This window comes from Cupressus sempervirens, chromosome 4 (assembly GCF_028749045.1).
Source record: "Cupressus sempervirens isolate cs-2001-9-10 chromosome 4, ASM2874904v1, whole genome shotgun sequence".
NCBI classification, from domain to species: Eukaryota; Viridiplantae; Streptophyta; class Pinopsida; order Cupressales; family Cupressaceae; genus Cupressus; species Cupressus sempervirens.
The window spans coordinates 288,346,001-288,363,972 of record NC_143121.1 but is presented as its reverse complement, the minus strand read 5'-3'; the positions used below and the strand labels follow the sequence as shown (position 1 = coordinate 288,363,972).

Sequence of the window (17,972 nt, the reverse complement as noted above, 5' to 3'; positions counted from 1 at the left end):
AATCCTCAAAGTCTACATCACATGTACAATCAGCATTTTAATCAATTAATAGTGACATGTTTGAGACATTTATTGGGAGCCCTAAATTGTCCATAAGATGAGCCACAAACTTCTGTATAGATACCAAGTGTCTATAAATGGAAACCCGATTGTATGAAATTCAGTGGCAAATTCTATCAGTTGAACCAATCACATACAAATAAGAATGCTCATCAAATTCTGTTTGGAGGTGAGGATAAATCATGTAGGAGCAGCATGAAGAATTTGGTCAAAGTGTTCGACCAAATGCCAATAGTCTCCATCAAGTGATTAGCTCAATGCATATGGGAGCTTCAAAACAGTTCATAGCGGGATGGCAGGACTGTCTTCCTCACACCAGCCACCTGCCCAAATTCAAAAGGTATATCTATGACGGCATGAAAGATGAAATCGACAAAGTGTAAGACATGGAATAGTGTTTATGTGCTCAGCAAAGGCTCGTGCTTGATAAAAAATGAAAAGGCATCCCTACCCAATGTAAATAACAAAAGTGATGTTCGACAAGCCATAGAAAAATCACCTGGACAACGAAATGAGTTTGCGCATGCAATGTTTGATGTTTTGTGCAATGCAATCTGTGGATAACATGCGGCAAAGTCTATACATATTGGAGCTGCGAGGAACCTTGTCACCAAGCATCATGGAGAATGTGATCAAAGACCATAGAAGACCCACGGCCATGTCAAGATGAATAAGATATTCCTACTTGATGTTCAATATGGATAAATGGTTACAACACGCATCGAGATACATCAAAAATTCAATGACATAAATGGTGCTTGTTTGATGAGACAGGGTCCAGGCAAACTATTTGACATAATGCCTATTGTTCATTTGCGCGGTGGATTGCATGTCTTGGACGATCAAGCCATGGATAATTAATATAGTCATGTTTCAAATCTATTCGACCTACAGACGATCCATATTGTTGAGCGCTCATGGTGGCTATGTATGCATAGGAGCCAGCGAGGTGTGTCTTGTGTTATATATAAATAGTGCGAACTTGATTGAATGCCACAGGTGGGAGCATAGACCATTTGTTTGAATCTCTATTTCCCTTCTTGGCATGGATTAGTGAAATGTCTGAAGGCAAGCAGCGAAACAGGATATATTCGATATAGTTGGCCTTCATATTTCTTGGAACTTGCGAGGCTAACATGATAATATGCAAAATTGGGAAGGAGAACAATGTTCGGCTCTGTAAAAGATGTAACCCGACAACAAAGATCTCCATAATCATAAATTAAAATCAATGAATGAGTTGTCAACATAAGAGTAGCAATAATATTGCATATCAATTTATGAAATGCTCAGGTATGAGAGCATTCTGAACCTCCACCCTCTTCGGCAAACCTTGACAGAGTATTTACCATGCCACCCGCTTAATAAGAGAACAAGTGATGCTCAACAAGTGACATTTGTCGATTGATTCATTAAATCAGGGAAATTGAGAAGTCAGTTTTAAAGGGCTAGTTATGGAAATTGGCAAAGGGGATTTTGATTGACAGAAGAAGAGGGAACCTGATGGGGACACAACCCAAGAACAGAATGGACACAACAGAAAAGGGGAAATTATATTAACAGAGAAAATCAGCTAGTACAAACAGTACAGGAAAATAAACTTCAAAACATGCCCTAAGGGCTTACAATAGCATAAGTCTGGAGATAATTTATCCTTTTAGTACCTCCTCTCAAACTCCACTCCGAACTGCCTTTTACAATGCCAAAAATCTCCTTAAATAGACCCCAGAGGGTTAAGGACTAGGAGTACATTCTAGAAAGTGCTAGTAGGCACCCACCGACCAAATAGAAGGTTCCGGAAGCTGCGGTAGAAGTCGGCGCAAATCTAGAAGAATCCAGAAACGGTAACCGAACTTCCGGGAGGCATAACTTTTGAACCGTAGCTTCGATTGAGGAACCGTTTACATTTCCGGAAAGCTCTCGAAGCGCTCTATAGCCCTATGGACAAGCTTTGCTCGTCCCCCATTTTTCGACCCTTTTTGAGGTCATTTAATGCCCCTAACCTGACTTTGAAGCATTCTTAGGAGGTCTCCAAAACCCGAAAAACTGCAATAACTTTCAAACCGTGGGGCCTTTTGACCTGATTCTTTTTCTGGAATGCTCTAAATCACAATTACATTCATCTGGCCAATTCACACCTTCTAGGTCACCAAAATGATGGCCAAATTGCATGCTCCTATTTTTTCGGGATTTTCTAACACACTGATAGTTGAACTATGAGAGTTGGAACCTTTATTTGACCCAAATGGGTATCCAAAAATCAAAAGACATGAAATAGAAACTAAGTCTAAGTACATTTTTTGGGTGACACAGGATTGCCCTTATACCTCTGGATGCTCATGCATCAAAACCTCTAGAGATCAATTTTGGTAGCTGAAAAGACATGATTGATCAAGACAAATAGAGAGTTGAATGAAGACAAGAGGGTTCTTCTTTTCTGCAAGAGACAAAGCTGGAGTAGGGGGGAAGATTTTTGTTTTTCTGCATTTTTATTATGCATTTTAGGAGTTCAACTTTTTGTAATAGATTTAGCATAAGTTGTGACAAAATAAAATCTAAGCATTCTTATTTGTGATGTTCAAGGCAACAAGGGTTTTATTCTGAGTCGAAGCATTTAGTTATTTCTCCTCTGATTATAACCAATCAAAGCATTATTGTATTCGGTTTTGGGCATCATCTTGCATCTTGTGTTAAATAATGAATGGGTTGTAGATCAGAGTATTTGCAGACATTCCTATTACAGGAATTGGGATTATTTAACTTTCTTTTTCATTTCATTTTGCACTGCATTTGCATAAGTAGCATTCACATTGCATTACCAATGTCAGGGAGTCATAGGAAATGTGAATTCCTGGGGTTGGCTAGGTTTAGAACTGAATTCACTGCCTGAGTTAGTTCTGTCTAGGGGTGGCTTGGTTTTTCCTCTTTCGTTCTCAGGTTAAGAACCTACCCAGTTAGTTTAGGAATAAAACAAAATTCACTGAGTATCATTCATAAGGGAGTTGTACCTTTCAATTCAGAGAAAATCTATCAACCTAATGATAGATTATCCAACTGTTGGTATCAAAATGTTTCTCTCGGATTTGGGCATTTAAGAGTTAAATTGAAAAGAACAATATGTTTACCAACAATAACAGGATTCAGAGAAAAATTTGAAACCTTTGAAAATTATGTTTCTAAAGGAGTCACCATTGGAGACAGCTTCACTCATCCAATCAAAGGAATTGGGACATGTTCTATACAACTAAGGACTAGAGTTACACTAAAATTAAAAGATGTTTTATTTGTACCAGGCATAAAAAGAAATCTAATTTCAATTTCTAGATTAGTTGATGAAGGATTTCAAGTCACCTTCAATCAAGATAAAGTCTTGTACTGGCCTAAAAACTCTAATCTAAAAAATGCTATGACCATAGGGACCAAAGATGGGACCTTATATAAATTATGCAACATTCAAAAACAAGCCCTTAATCATGAAGCAACAAATTCTAATGAAGTTTAGCATAGAAGACTTGGACATATTGGATTTAGTTCTCTTCCAAATATAGAAAAAATCACCTCTGGAACACCGAGCCTAAATTCAAAGCACATAGGCATCTACAAAGGATGTGTTCTAGGAAAGAACATTAAAAAACCTTTTCCTCCTACTAAACACGAGTCTAAATCAGTTCTAGAACTAGTTCACTCTAATTTGTGTTGGCACATGCCAACACTCTCTCTATGAGGTTACTCTTACTACATTATATTCATTGATGATTACTCTAGAAAAACTTGGATCTACTTTCTAAAAGTCAAGGAATCTAATGAGGCTCTATCAAAATTTAAAGAGTTCAAAGGAATTGTGAAAAATCAAACCTCAAAGAAAATTAAAACCCTAAGATTTGACAACAGGCGAGTATATACATCTGAAAATTTCAAAGCTTTTTGTACTTCTGTTAGGATTAAGAGGGAGTATACAATACCATATAATCCTCAACAGAACGAGGTAGCAGAAAGAAAGAGTAGAACCATTGTTGAAGTAGCAAAAGCCATGCTTCATGATCAAAACGTACATTTTTCATTTTGGGCGGAAGCCACCAATACTGTTGTATACATTCAAAACAAATGTCCCCCACTCTATACTAGTAAACATAACACCTGAAGAAGTTTTTGCAGGGAATAAACTTGACTTAAGTCACTTTAGAATTTTTGGTTGCCCTGTTTATATTCACATACCCAAAGAAAGAAGAACTAAGTTAGAACCCTCAAGAAAGAAAGGGATATTTGTTGGATATAGTGAAACCTCAAACGGGTATAGAGTTTATGTTCCTAGACAAAGATCAGTTGAAGTAAGCAAAGATGTCAGAGGAAAACACAGCATTAAAACTATCTACAAATACAGAAGATGAGCCCATTACAGACTTAGATGAAAATACTCAAACTGAAATTCAGAGGGAGAACGCATCAAATAAGATAAGATAATGATATTAATGTCCAACAAAAGACCAAAAAGAGGTCTATGGGACTGCAAGATTACAAAAGTGAGGGTAACACCAGTAGGAACACACAAAGGTGTCCGAAAGAAACAAGATAAAACTAAAACAACAACCAAAGAAGAGAGACAAAAAGAACACTAAGAGAGACTAGGAGTCTTTTTTAGGCGAAAAGAAATCAGTCACAGAATGTTGTCTCTAGCTACTCGCAGAGGAGTGTCACTGGTGCAAATAACCGAAATGGAATCTAACACATCTGGAAGGCACAGTAGATCTAGTGGAGCTAGAAGGCCTTTTCACACCACGCAAAGGAGATAATGGTGTAAAGAAGGTAGTGATAAGTTGAGTACATGAGCGCCGGTGAGGAAGCAGTGACTGAATCATACTATTACGAAGCATAGTGGCCTCACGAAAATAAATTGCAAGACATCGTTGATCATAGTAGCTGAAGAAAAGTCATAGAGAGAGAAGCACTCCCGAAACAGATAGAAAAATCTCCCTCTGAACTCATAATAAATAGGGCATCGAAAAAGGAAATGAGCCTCAAACCTCCACCTCCCCTAAAGTGCAGAGCTTACAGAGTCACTCCTCCCTATCAATATGGTGATCAGTCTAAGCCCGAAGACGGTGAAAGCCAACTCTAAAAGAACCCAAAAAGATGTGCAAGGCATGAGACCACCGCCAATAGAGGTAGCTAGGACAGACAATAATCCCATCAGAAATCTCCAAAAAGTGCTCTACGTAAAAGGACATTCGCGAACGTAACCCTCCAGGAGGGTTAACCCAGGAGTGGCAATGTATCGTCTATAAATGTCAAGTTGGACATGCTCGTTCAACTCCTAACAAGAGGGGACAAGATGAGTTGGGGCATCCAATGAGAACTGAAAAGGGGGGAGACGATCAATGTCAATCCCAATCAAACCCAGCAAAGAAGAAGCCTGTGCATACCAACAGCATGCATGAGAACCAAACTCAGCACTAGCAATGGAGACAGATGAACAATAAGCTAAATAGGAGTAACAGTCACAACCATCAGCATTGTCCACAAAACCCCAAAGTCGGTGGAGGAACCAAACCAAATCAAAAATGGCCACGAGACTAAGAGGATGAACACCGAACTCGGCAAGAATGATACTCTGAGGAGTGAACTTGTGACATATGATGATGCGTCTTAAGAAAAAAGTCTGAACCCGCTCTATCGAGGCCCAATCAGAGCTAAGAAGAGAAGGCAACGTCTATGCAGCCACGAAAATGCACTTTCATACGAAGGAGAGGACTTAGTTAATTTTTTCAAAAGTTAGAAAAAGCAATGTAAAGAAAGTGCATTTTCGTGGCTGTATAGCCACGGGCAGAAGAGAAGGGCCCCAAACCACCGACCCATAAAGAACAGTCAGTCGTACAAGAGAGTCAAAAAGAGATAACTTGGACAAGGTATCCTGAAAGTGATGTCTAAACCACTGTTTCTCAAGCAGAGCAAGAGAACCCATACCCTTATTGACTCTGGGCTGAATAGTTGGTCTCATACTGAAACGTGGACCGGAAAACAGAACCTCGAGATACGTGTAAGATGAAGTGATCTCAATCTCCTGGCCCTAGAAAACAAAGTGAAGATGAGAAGTCTTTAAACAATTAAAGACCGTGACTCAAGTCTTACTCAGGTTAACCACACGCTGTCGCTGATCACAAAAAGAAGCTAAGCCATCAAGAAGTCTCTATAATCTGTCTGGAGAGAAAGCAAGGAGAACCACATCATCTGCAAAAAAGAGGATGGAGATCAAACCCTGGTGAAGATAACATCTGTCCTCAGGGAGCAAAGACTTCAGGAGGAAGTCCTCAAGCTCATCAATGTATAGCACGAACAAAGTAGGGGAGGGAGGGCATCCTTGCTTAACCCCAATGGTACTATGAATCAGATCCAAGAATCCCTCAAGAGTCGTGAATCTACCAACCACAATCTCATAAAGTCTCATAATAGCAATATGCAACATATCAGATATACCAACCTCTCTAAGTTTCTCAAACAGAGCCACCCGAGGAACAGAATCGAAAGCTTTGCGAAAGTCAACAAAGCAACAATAGACCTTCTCCGATCTATGTATGGCCTCCTCAATAATAGCCCATAGGGTGAAGATGTGATCCATAGTCTGATAATTTGCTCGAAAACCAGCCTGTCCACTAGCCCTACAACCTATCCTGTCAAGCTCCTCAAAGAGCATAGCATTAAGGGTTGTCACATAAAGTTTGGCAAACGTGTGCCCAATCATGATGGTTCTGTAGTTCCCCGAATCAGAGACAGGGCCGGTCTTATGAATAGGATAAATCAAATGCCTTGACCAGGAGGTCGAAAACCCAGAGTAGATGACTCTATTGAAAAGAATAGAGAGATAGGGACCCAAAAACAAAGCACCAAACTTGAAAAGCTCACCCTGGAAACCCTCCTCATCAGCAGCTCTACTACACTTCATGGATCTGATGGCCTCATAAATGCAAGAAGGGGTGAAAAGGAGGACGAAAGGAGGCAGAGAGGGGTGATTAGAAGGCTGCCCAGGAATGTCATAAAGAGCCATAGTTGTGCAAGGTAGGAGTGCGGTAATCGAGGGTGGAGGGTGGAGGAGAACTATGGGGGAAAAGAGTGCGCCAGAAGAGCTGGGGGTTGCGGATCAGAGTGGATCAAAGGGATTTGCACTTAGAAGTGGCGAAGGAACGCTTCTTACTTCGAACAAAGCGGAGATAAGACAAGCGGATGTGGGAAAAGTCAGTAGAGCAAGCCTCAAAAGCAAAATGCATAAAACGATGGAAAGATTTGCAATCTAAATCAAACCACTAGTTCATGGGGCAGGTCTTACGACGTTTGTTGCGAAGGAGCAAGGGAGGATGATGACGAATAGAAAGGATGGCAAGCTCAAGGATAGCCGACGCAAGCAAGTCAAACATGGAGGAGGCCTCGCACGAGTCCGAGAAGCACGAAAGGTTAAGGAGTCTCGAAAGATGAGCAGAATAGAGCTCACAATCACCGTCGAGAAAATGGAAACGAATGGGCGAGCGAGCAATGGCAGATGCAAGATGAGGTCACTGGAGGGGGGCGAAGGAAGAAGAGGAGCGAGGCGAATATGGATACTGAGGAGAGCATGGTCCACTAGAGGAAAGCGCAGGATGGTGAAGCTGCTAATGTAGGAGATGAGGGAGGGACAGGCAAGAACATAATCAACGACACTAGCGCCCCCACAATGAGCCCAACAAGTAAAGGACTCTGATTAAGGAAAGCAGGAAAGGCCCTTCAAGATCACAAAGCCAGAAGACTCACAAAGCCGCAACAAATGTCTGCCATACACTAATAACGGCCCAAGAGCATCCTCTAAATATCGCTGAAGCCCCAAAGAAGTTGGATCAATCTCCATGGAGCGAGTAGAATCTGAACTGTGATCATAAAGTGGAATCTGGAGTACTCTAGTTCTCGCATGAAGTCCCCGAGAATAATAATGTCCCCTAAAGAAACAAACTGAGACATGGTCTCCCAAAGGTCGATAAAAGGGTCTCTGTCATCGGTACCATGAATAGCATAGTGAGAGGAAGACGGTGGAAAATAACAAGCAGCCAAATAATGATCTCTGTCAATGACACTTACAGTCAATGCAAACCCACATAAATTTGGCAAACATATCTGAGTGTACAATAGAAGTGCCCCTAAAAATATCCTCCTTAATCAAACAGGCTATACCACCAGAGCCTTGTACCCCACCAGAAGCATGAACCTCCTCACGACAAATAGATAACCACTGATAACCGGTAATATCCAGAAGAGGACACATAGGACTCATGAGTCTCGGTAATGACAAGAATATCCGCAGATCCCAAAGCATTACGTAGAAGACTAGGTAATGAACATAACGATCCATTACCATTCTAGCAGTTAACAAGAAGGGAGCAAGTGGGGGTCTCCCTCTTGTCCGACTGTTGGTGGGACCGTCATTTGGCCTTGGGGGCCTGTCTCTCTGCCCAACCACTGGGGGGGAATCTCTAATAACTGCCCATTTGCCAACTTGCCTCGCCTCTAAAACAATACCACAAGCATGTTTCAGCTCTGCAACTTGAACCTTCGTGAGATCTTCATCTAAAAAAATCTTGGAAGGGAGAGAGAATAATTTCCTCTTAGCACGGAGAGCCCAAAGCCTATCAGCAAGTGAGAAAAATTTGATAAATAGGATGTCACCATGTCCAAACCAGCATAAGTCTAACGTGATATCCGTAAGACCAAGCTGATCACAGAGGAAAGATTGTCCAGCAACAAGAAGAATTGAGGTAGAGGGGAGTCCACAAACCCGCAGATTGAGCTCACGAACCCGTCTCATTCTCTCATCCTCAATCTTACCTTGTCCCTTTTGTCAATACTAGCCAGAGGTGTGGAATCTGAGCTACTACAAAGGGAGGCCCAAGACTTGACTTTCATTTTAGTTTCAGATACAAGAGAAGAGTGTTTAGCTGCCATAATGGATTGTTGTACTTTGATCGTATCAAGTCCCTCCAACTATGCAATAATGGAACTAATACTGGTTTGCAGGCCCGCTGTCTCAATGGTGAAAGTATTTGAGAAGGTTTGGAACCGAGCCGAATTGGAGGTTGTGGCACTCTTAAGTTTAGAGACGGTAACCGTTAGGGAGGTAACGTGCTCTCTCAGCTGCAAATTATCCAATTCCAGTTTAGAAATCCTGTCACATAACCTCCGATACGTGAGGAGTTGTTGGCCATGGGTTGAATCACTACTGTCTACCATGTCCGAGCAGAAAAACCACAGCCCAATAAGCAAATAAATGCAAAAGAGGAACCCCAAAAACAATACCCACTAAAGACCGACAGACAAGCATGCAAAACACAGTAATCCTGCAAAGACACCTGCACACGGAAGAGAGGAGGAGAGAGGGCACAATCACAACCAAAAAGGCAAAGCACCCACTCGTCTCAGACAAAGCAGCAACAAACATAGCCAAAAAGACACAGGCGGAGCACCCACTGATAGCAATCGTCAGCATTAATGGAAAGAAATCAGGCCTAACCCGTCTCACACAGAAACAACAGGCTCCAGTCGCATATCCCGTCACGCCAGTCGCGTAGCAAACACCAATTGCAAATCAAACCCGTGAACAGTGAAGAGAGTCAACGCGGAAGGCAACACACAATAGTAAAATGATGGTATCCCATCGAACGCACAGCAGGAGAGAGAAAGAAAAGTAACCCGACCACCAGCAAAATGCGACCACTAAAATGAAAGCAAAGCGCCTTCAAACGATGACCACCAGCAGCAAACCCTAGATGCGTCGGCCATGATCGCAACCCGTAAAGAAACCGCAGAGATGATCGCAGGAAACCATGTCACAAATTCCGAAGGGGCCAAAGGAGAAAACAAGGAGAAAACCGTAGAAGAAGAAGAAAGTCACCCTCAAGATAGGTCAAAGAAGAAGAAAGTTCAATGTAGGTACTGCCACCAATTTTATCACTTGATCAAGGATTGTTGAAATTGGCTTGCACATGAATAGTGAATGCATGGAGGGTCAAAATAAAATGAACAATTACTCCATACAGAAGATAGAGACATCTCCAATACCAAGAAAAGGTCTTTATGGGCAAGAAAAATGATCGAAGAAAATAATGTTGAACCAGATGAAATCTCCAGGGAAAGCAAGAAAACTAGAAACAAATCTTGTTATACTGCCTTAATAACTGAACTTGCTAAATCTGAACCAACAATTGTTGAAGAAGCCCTGACTTGTCAAGCATGGAAAGATGCTATGGTTGAAGAATATCAATCGATACTACAAAATGATGTCTGGGATATTGTACCTAGACCAAAAAACAAATAAGTTGTTTCTTCAAAATGGCTATATAAAATCAAATATGCAGCAAATAGCAGCATTGAGAAACATAAAGCAAGGTTTGTTGCATGAGGGTTTTCCCAAAAGGCAGGCATTGATTATGAAGAAACTTTTGCTCTAGTTGCTCATTACACTTCGGTCAGGACAATTACTACAATTGCAGCAGCTAAAAGATGGAAGATACATCAGATGGATGTAAAGATTGCATTCTTAAATGGAGCCATTAATGAAGAAGTATATATTGAGCAACCTGAAGGCTTTGTTGTAAAAAATAAAAAACTATGTGTGTAAACTCAAGAAAGCCTTATATGGCCTTAAACAAGCACCTCGAGCTTGGTATGAAAGGATCGATAGCTACCTCACCAAATATGGATACTCTAAGAATGAAGTTGATCTTAACATATATTTCAAAATCTCTAATAACGATATGTTAATACTCGTTTTATATGTTGATGATCTATTGATAACAGGAAATGATCCTCTAATTGAAAGATACAAACAAGATCTTGTAGCTGAGTTTGAAATGAAGGATCTTGGCTTACTGCATTATTTCTTGGGTCTAGAAGTATGTCAAAAGAAAGATCACATATTTCTAAATCAAGGGAAATACACTCAAGATATCTTGACTAGATTTGGGATGATGGACAGCAAATCACTTGCAACTCCAATGGAAACTAATCTACACAAGCTAAAAGAGGAAGCAGTACACTCAAAATCTATTTATCCAACTCTTTACAGACAAATCATTGGATCTCTCATGTATTTGGTAAATACTAGGCCTGATATCTGCTATGCTACAAATGTATTAAGTCACTTTCTGTGTGAGCCTAAGAAAATACATCTAATGGCTGCAAAACACATTTTGAGATATCTACGTGGCACTATTGGTCTTGGACTAAAGTTCAGAAATGTTGAAATCAAACTTGAAGGTTATACTAATTCTGATTGGGTTGGTTGTTCCATTAACCATAAAAGTACAACCGGATGTTGTTTCAGTCTCCGATCAGCAATGATATCATGGTTCTATAGAAAACAACCTACAGTTGCCTTGAGCTCCACCCAAGCTGAATACATGGCAGCCTCTATGGGAGCCCGTGAAGTCATATGGTTATGAAAGATATTATTTAGATTATTTGGACAAAAGTTAGATCCTACTGTGATTCATTGTGACAATCAGAGTTGTATCAAACTCTCCACAAATCCTGTGTTCCACAATCGATCAAAGCAAATCGAGACTCCTTACCACTATATCAGAACATGGCTGATAGGAATGTGATCAAGCTGATCTATATTAGCACAAATGATCAAAATGCTGATATTTTTACCAAACCTCTTGCAAAAGTGAAAATGGAGTACTTCAGAGATGAACTTGGTATGACAAATTTGTAATTATATTTGTAAATTTATATATATTCATGAATATTGAAAAATAAATTGTTTGCAAACTTGTAAAATGAAAGGTGACGATCTTTCATATGTGTTTAAGGTCTCTATTGTAAGGTGACGATCTTGTCAATAGATGACCAACCTTCTAACACCAAAATTGTTGAAGGAAAGTGTTATCATTGTTCTTCAGGCCGGATTTTGCCGGACACCATGAAGATTATTATGGTTATTTGGGTCAGATTTTGCCAGACATTGATAACCATCATGGTTCTTCGAGCCAAATTTTGCCGGACACCATAAAAATTACTGTTATGGTTCTTCAGGCCGGATTTTGCCAGACACCATAATCATTAAACCACAGTTGAGTGGTACTTATACTTGCATATAAGTAAATGCTTCAAACCCTCGCTGCTGAAGAGGGAGTGTTAAAGATGTTAGCATTCAGTGTATTGAAACACTTGCTGTTTTAATAAGTATTTGACAATATATTAAATTACACACACACACATATATATTACTACTTGTCAATTCGATTCTGAATACAGTAACCTTAAAAGATGATATTCCTCTTATTATATCTGACGATCTTCAGATCAAATATATTTGTATTTGTAAAGGTGCCTTATATAACCCCAATTGCTATCGGGTGTTATCATTGATGATATGTTGACTATATCACTCACACCAATTGATAAATCGGGAGTTTATCTTGGCTAACAATATTGGTTATTAAGAATTTGTTATCGGGGTTTAGCATCAGTCAATATTAGTTATGAATGGATGTTATTAGTATTATATATTGAGGCATGACCACGTAGGGTCATGCCCCTACTTGATCATCTCTCTCTCTCTCTCTCTCTCTCTCTCTCTCTCTCTCTCTCTCTCTCTATATATATATATATATATATACTATGTTCATTTGTTATCTGCAGATCAACATCAATCAATAACACTGGCAATAGAGATTTCAGACTGAAATCTGAATACAAGTTCCAGATTATATCAGATTAGAATTCAAGCTATGAATCAATAACGAATAGGTCTGTCAAGAAAAGGAAATCAACCAGAAATATATTGCTTAGTCTCCACCAATCAAGATCTATAAAAGTTCACACACACACATATGTATGTATGTATGTATGTATATGTATTAACGTGTATGTGTTTATATATATATATATATATATATATATGTATGTATGTATGTATGTATGTAGATACATATGTATATACACATCTGCAAACGCATATAGATGCATACATACATCCATACATAGATGTATCTGTATGAACATACTGAAAATGTACCCACCACCCTACAAAAATTCTGCCGTACCAACATTTCGTACCCACATACCTATATCTGTTCCCATTCCCATTCCCAATTCGGCAACTTAGTTTGAGAGAGACCACTAATTTAGACAAGAAAAGCGAAACAGCATAATACTTTTCTGATTATAGACAAGAATTACACCAAGAAGTCAAGAAAAACTTGGAAAAGACAGCAAAAAGGTACAAGGAGTTGATCAAAGAAGAAGACATCAGGAATATCAAGTTAAAGATTTAGAGTTAGCACATTTGAGGAAAGAGAGGTTTCCTCAAGAATCTTATAACAAACGAAAAATTGAATAAAACTGGACCATGAAACATCTTTAAAAAGTTCGCAGCAAATGCTTATGAGTTAGAACTCCCTGATGATGTGGAAACATTCCTGATCTATATTGCTATTACCAAGATTAAAAAGTGTGAAGCGCAAGGTGCCACTTTCAGGGAACGGAAGGAACATTGCATACAAAAAATGCTTGTGCATACATCTATGGTGGCCAAGCATGATATAACAGTTACAAAATCTTTAATATCCATAAAATTCAGACTCGTGAATCATTATCTTCATCCTCGAAGACATAATGTGAAGCATCTCATTAATCTTATCCACTGCTGCTTGCTCAATTTGGCATTGAATTCTAATTGTTTTCTTTCTTAAAACTTTATGTTAGCAGGGGCTGGAATAGAATTGTTTCAGTTTTGCACAGTGACAGGGTAGTCTTCTAATTTTAGTTATTTTAGGCATTTGTTATTTGGTTGCTGGGGACTCGGTTAATAATGCATTACTTGTTAAAAGTTTACTCTTATGCTGATGTTCAAGTGGAGGAATAGACCAGTAGAAGAAACAATTTGGGTGCATGCATCTAAGGTGGCCAAGCATGATATAACAGTTTCAAAAAATTTCATAATTATTAAATATCCATAAAATTCAGACTCATGAATTACTCTCTTCAACCTAGAAGGAATAATGTGGAGCATCTCATCAGTCAATTAATCTTATTCACAGCTGCTTGCTCATTTTGGCGTTGAACTCTAATTGCTTTCCTTCTTAAATCTCTGTTTTAGCGTGTGCTAGAATGAGTGGTGTGAGAGTTTAAACAAAGTATTGGTATTAACCGAAAAAAATGGAAGAACAATATTTGGATAAGGAACGTTGGATGCCCGGTCTTTTGTTTACAATGTTGCTTATGAATGAGATGAACCTGGAGAACGCCCAGAGTGTTGATCCTCCTGTTTGACTCAGAAATTTCAAAGAAGTGTTGGTTCAAGAACGCCTGGGTATAAGTGTTAGTTCAAGAAATTCTGATGCAAGGTGGTGTTATTTTGTTCTTTTGGATTGTTAAAATTATCTGTTATAAACTTGCTGACATTTGTTACAAATTTTGCAAAACGGACTGCCTAGTTCATGACCTTAATTGGGTTCTCAAACCTGGACTGCATTGCATACACAATGTTATCTCATAAAAACTTTATTTCATGGAATCTAATTGCAATGATGTAGTCTAAGTTTCCCATTTCACTATTTGGGGAAAATGCCTGCATATAATTTGTCCAAGATAAAAAACAAGAATCTTTCTCAAGCAGTATAACTAGCATTCAATCGAAAAAAGTTGTAAATAATACATTTCAGTACACTTACAAAATAGCTTTATGAAGTTCAAGCTCAAGGCATTTGACCCACTCTATGGTTTGGCTTAACATTTATTAATCTGTATGTAGTATGAATTAGGAAGATAGTAAAGGAGTAATATATGATCGCTAGAATTACATGTCCTCCCAGCATCCTTAGGTTAGCACATCAATTGGAAGCAAAAAATTCACAAAATAAACTAAGCATGCTCTTTTTAATATGATATACTTATGCTTGCTGGTTTATATCTTGCCGATTCATAAAGATCAGAAAAATAACTTCCACATTCCAATAAAAAAAAATTATAGGTAATTGGCCGAAGCCTAGATTATTTATTATTTATTTATTATCATTGTTAAGATAAATTATTATTATTATTATGTGTTAATCTCGAGTAGATTCGAACCCAAGACTTCACCGATGAGAAGCTCATAATTTTCTGTTGCATTGTAGGCTCTTGCCTTACCACATTCCAATAATTACGACTCTCCAAAACTACCCAATTTTGTTAGCAGGACAAAATTGCTAATTCCTGCAAGTAGTGATTTCAAAAGTGCCAGTTACCGAAGCACTAATTCTGAATTGTTATAATGGTTCCACAACCAACAGGCAAAGTAGCTGGATGCTCCTCTATCCTTCCTCGGGCATGCATACCCCCCCACATTCAATTTGGATAGGTGTTTGAATGGCCTTGATAAACATTGGATGCACTACCCAAGCTTCCCCAAACAATCTTGATTTTCCAATAGTGACAAATGCTATGTGATTTGATTTTATTAAATTTAATTAAATCTTCTTAAATTTAATTTTAAAATACTTCATTCATGCATTTTTTTTTTTAAAAATAAGTATAAACTAAACCTACACCAAATGAGATGTCTTTCTATTTCAACCACCAATTTTTTAGGGTTATCTTCCACTGCATGTTATAGAGTGTTAAATTAGCTTATAATAAATTAAGTAGCATTTATCATTTATGTGTCTATATTGCTTTTGAAGTAGTAAAAATCTCCTCCACAAATTTAAGAAAAATTATGTTAAATATATATGTATGTATTTTTTATTAATGTCATATCCAGCCGTATCCATATTGAGGATCTTAAAAAATAGTCATTTACAATATTTATATCTGTTTCCGCTTCCATGCAACTTTGCCACCAGGGCAATTTCATAACCACAGTGGTGAAATACAAAACCAGCAGTCAGCACAAAATTAGTGGTTTTGTGACAGCTGAAATATTAAATTTGTAGTTAAGAGTTCAATGTTCTCCTTCGACTTCTGCTTCCAGGACCTTCTAGTGCATGAGGAACACATTCCAGTAGATTCAAATTATGGAGAACATTCAGAAGTAAATTCCAATAGTAATTCAAACCATAGAATTAACAGGATAAATGTAACACAATAATGCAAGGGTTAGATTGTAATCCGCACTATTTCGTGACTCGCTGTACTTATCTAGGTTCCAATCAGAATTCATTAACAGTGCTAATCCACCGCTAAGCTGGTTTTCCCCTTTGGAGGTTTTCCACCATAAAATCTGTAAGGGTTCACTTCTGTTTCGTGTATTTCTTGCCTTCCTGGCTGTCATTTATTCACAATAGCTCGCACGGTCCATTAACTAATCGATTTAAAATTCATAAACGGATATTTTGATGAGATTACGCATCACTGACAAGCATAGGAGGCAACCCAAACAATTTAAAATCCAATCCTACCTCCTTCGTCCAATTATAAATTCTTGGTCAATCTAATAAAAAAGTGAAACAAGCTGAAGTTTTAAATTTAGCTTTCGGAAATAAACCTAGGAACAAAAAAGAAACTCAAACGTTCTAGTTATGCTGCATATTGGACCTCACTTCACCACTTCCCATCCCGAAAACTGTTCCAAAAGCTGTGCCAAAAGAATTGAGGAGCTACACAAACTAGCAAATCTAATACTTCCCTATGAAACAAAACTGCTGGTTTGGAGTATATACAATTTTTTTAAGAAAAATCTTTACTCTGGATGAAAGAAACATCCAAAAATGAGAAACAATAAAACATCTTCCAGTCTATAGAAATCAATAGTTGCACCTAATTTAAAATGACTAAAATTGGACCTCAATCTTAATCAACTAATCAATTTGAATGTCAAACACTGTTGCAAAATTACACATAGTCATTTTAAGGACATATCCACTCTTAATCCTTCAAATTAGCGCACCAAAAGAAAATCTAAAAACAATCAACGACCAAAGGCTGCAGCCAGCATGTATTTACAGGCAAAAGAAGCAAAATGAATGTCAAATCCTAAAATAGCAAACACATATGAGCATAATTCCGCAGATTACACCAAATTTTTTAGGTTCTAATACAGAAAATGCCCCTAAAGTAATCGTCTACGATTCCAAAAAACGATCCAAAACTATCAAAACGAGTCCACTACTGAGCAACCAAAAAACAAAAGAATTAACATCTGATAAAATCGGCAAATATATAAGCACTTGAAAGTAGGGAAATCCCACTAACCATGGACTTGCGAGGCAAAATATTGACCAATCTGGACCAAATTTATGTCGAAACAGAACAAATTTAAGCGCCGCAAAATGCAGAGATCAATTTTCAGCGGCAACACAGAATTGTGAATTCAGATCTACGGAATTCGACATTAAAAGGGTCCTCGGAATATTCAAAACCTTCTACGAGCGTATAATAGAGCGGAGGGAAAAGAAAAAACTCGATACATACTTTACGATTTTATTTAAAGCTTAGACAGTTTCATGATCAAGTTTCGTTTTCTTGACTGGTGGAAGCCAACTGTCCCCGATTAAATTTTACAAAAGTTGAAATTTCTTATGCGGGATCCTACAAAGGTGAAGTCGGTTAAAAAATAGATCATCAGTCTTTTTTGCGTTGAAGAAGTTATGCTTTGCATTTCGTCAGACGCCATGTGAAATATAAATTTTCTTTCTGGGTTTGGGGGATATCCAAAGCGAGGTTAGCAAGAAATGGTTTATATTTTAATGAAAGTGATGAAAATGATTTTTGTGTCGTTGTGAAGCCAAGATCATTTAGGGACATGGTTTATATTTTAATGAAAGTGATGAAAATGATTTTTATGTGGTTGTGAAGCCAAGATCATTTAGTTGTTAGTCCCTGCCACTAGACTAAAGTTTTCAATTGCACTAAAGTTTTCAATTGCTTCTATAAGTATTAGTCTATTGGTTGGAAATCGTTTTTTAGATAATAAC

The 17,972-nt window shown here is 38.3% G+C and overlaps 1 protein-coding gene across 1 annotated transcript in view; it reads right to left on the bottom strand.

The window, feature by feature from the left end:
- LOC149561135 (uncharacterized protein At2g24330-like) overlaps positions 1–17,764 on the bottom strand; it is a 77,125-nt gene extending 59,361 nt beyond the window's left edge. Inside the window, exon 1 of the mRNA XM_089824982.1 lies at positions 17,251–17,764. The gene's annotated coding sequence lies outside the window, so the exon portion shown is untranslated. The remainder of the gene's footprint in view (positions 1–17,250) is intronic.
- Positions 17,765–17,972: the final 208 nt, after the last annotated feature.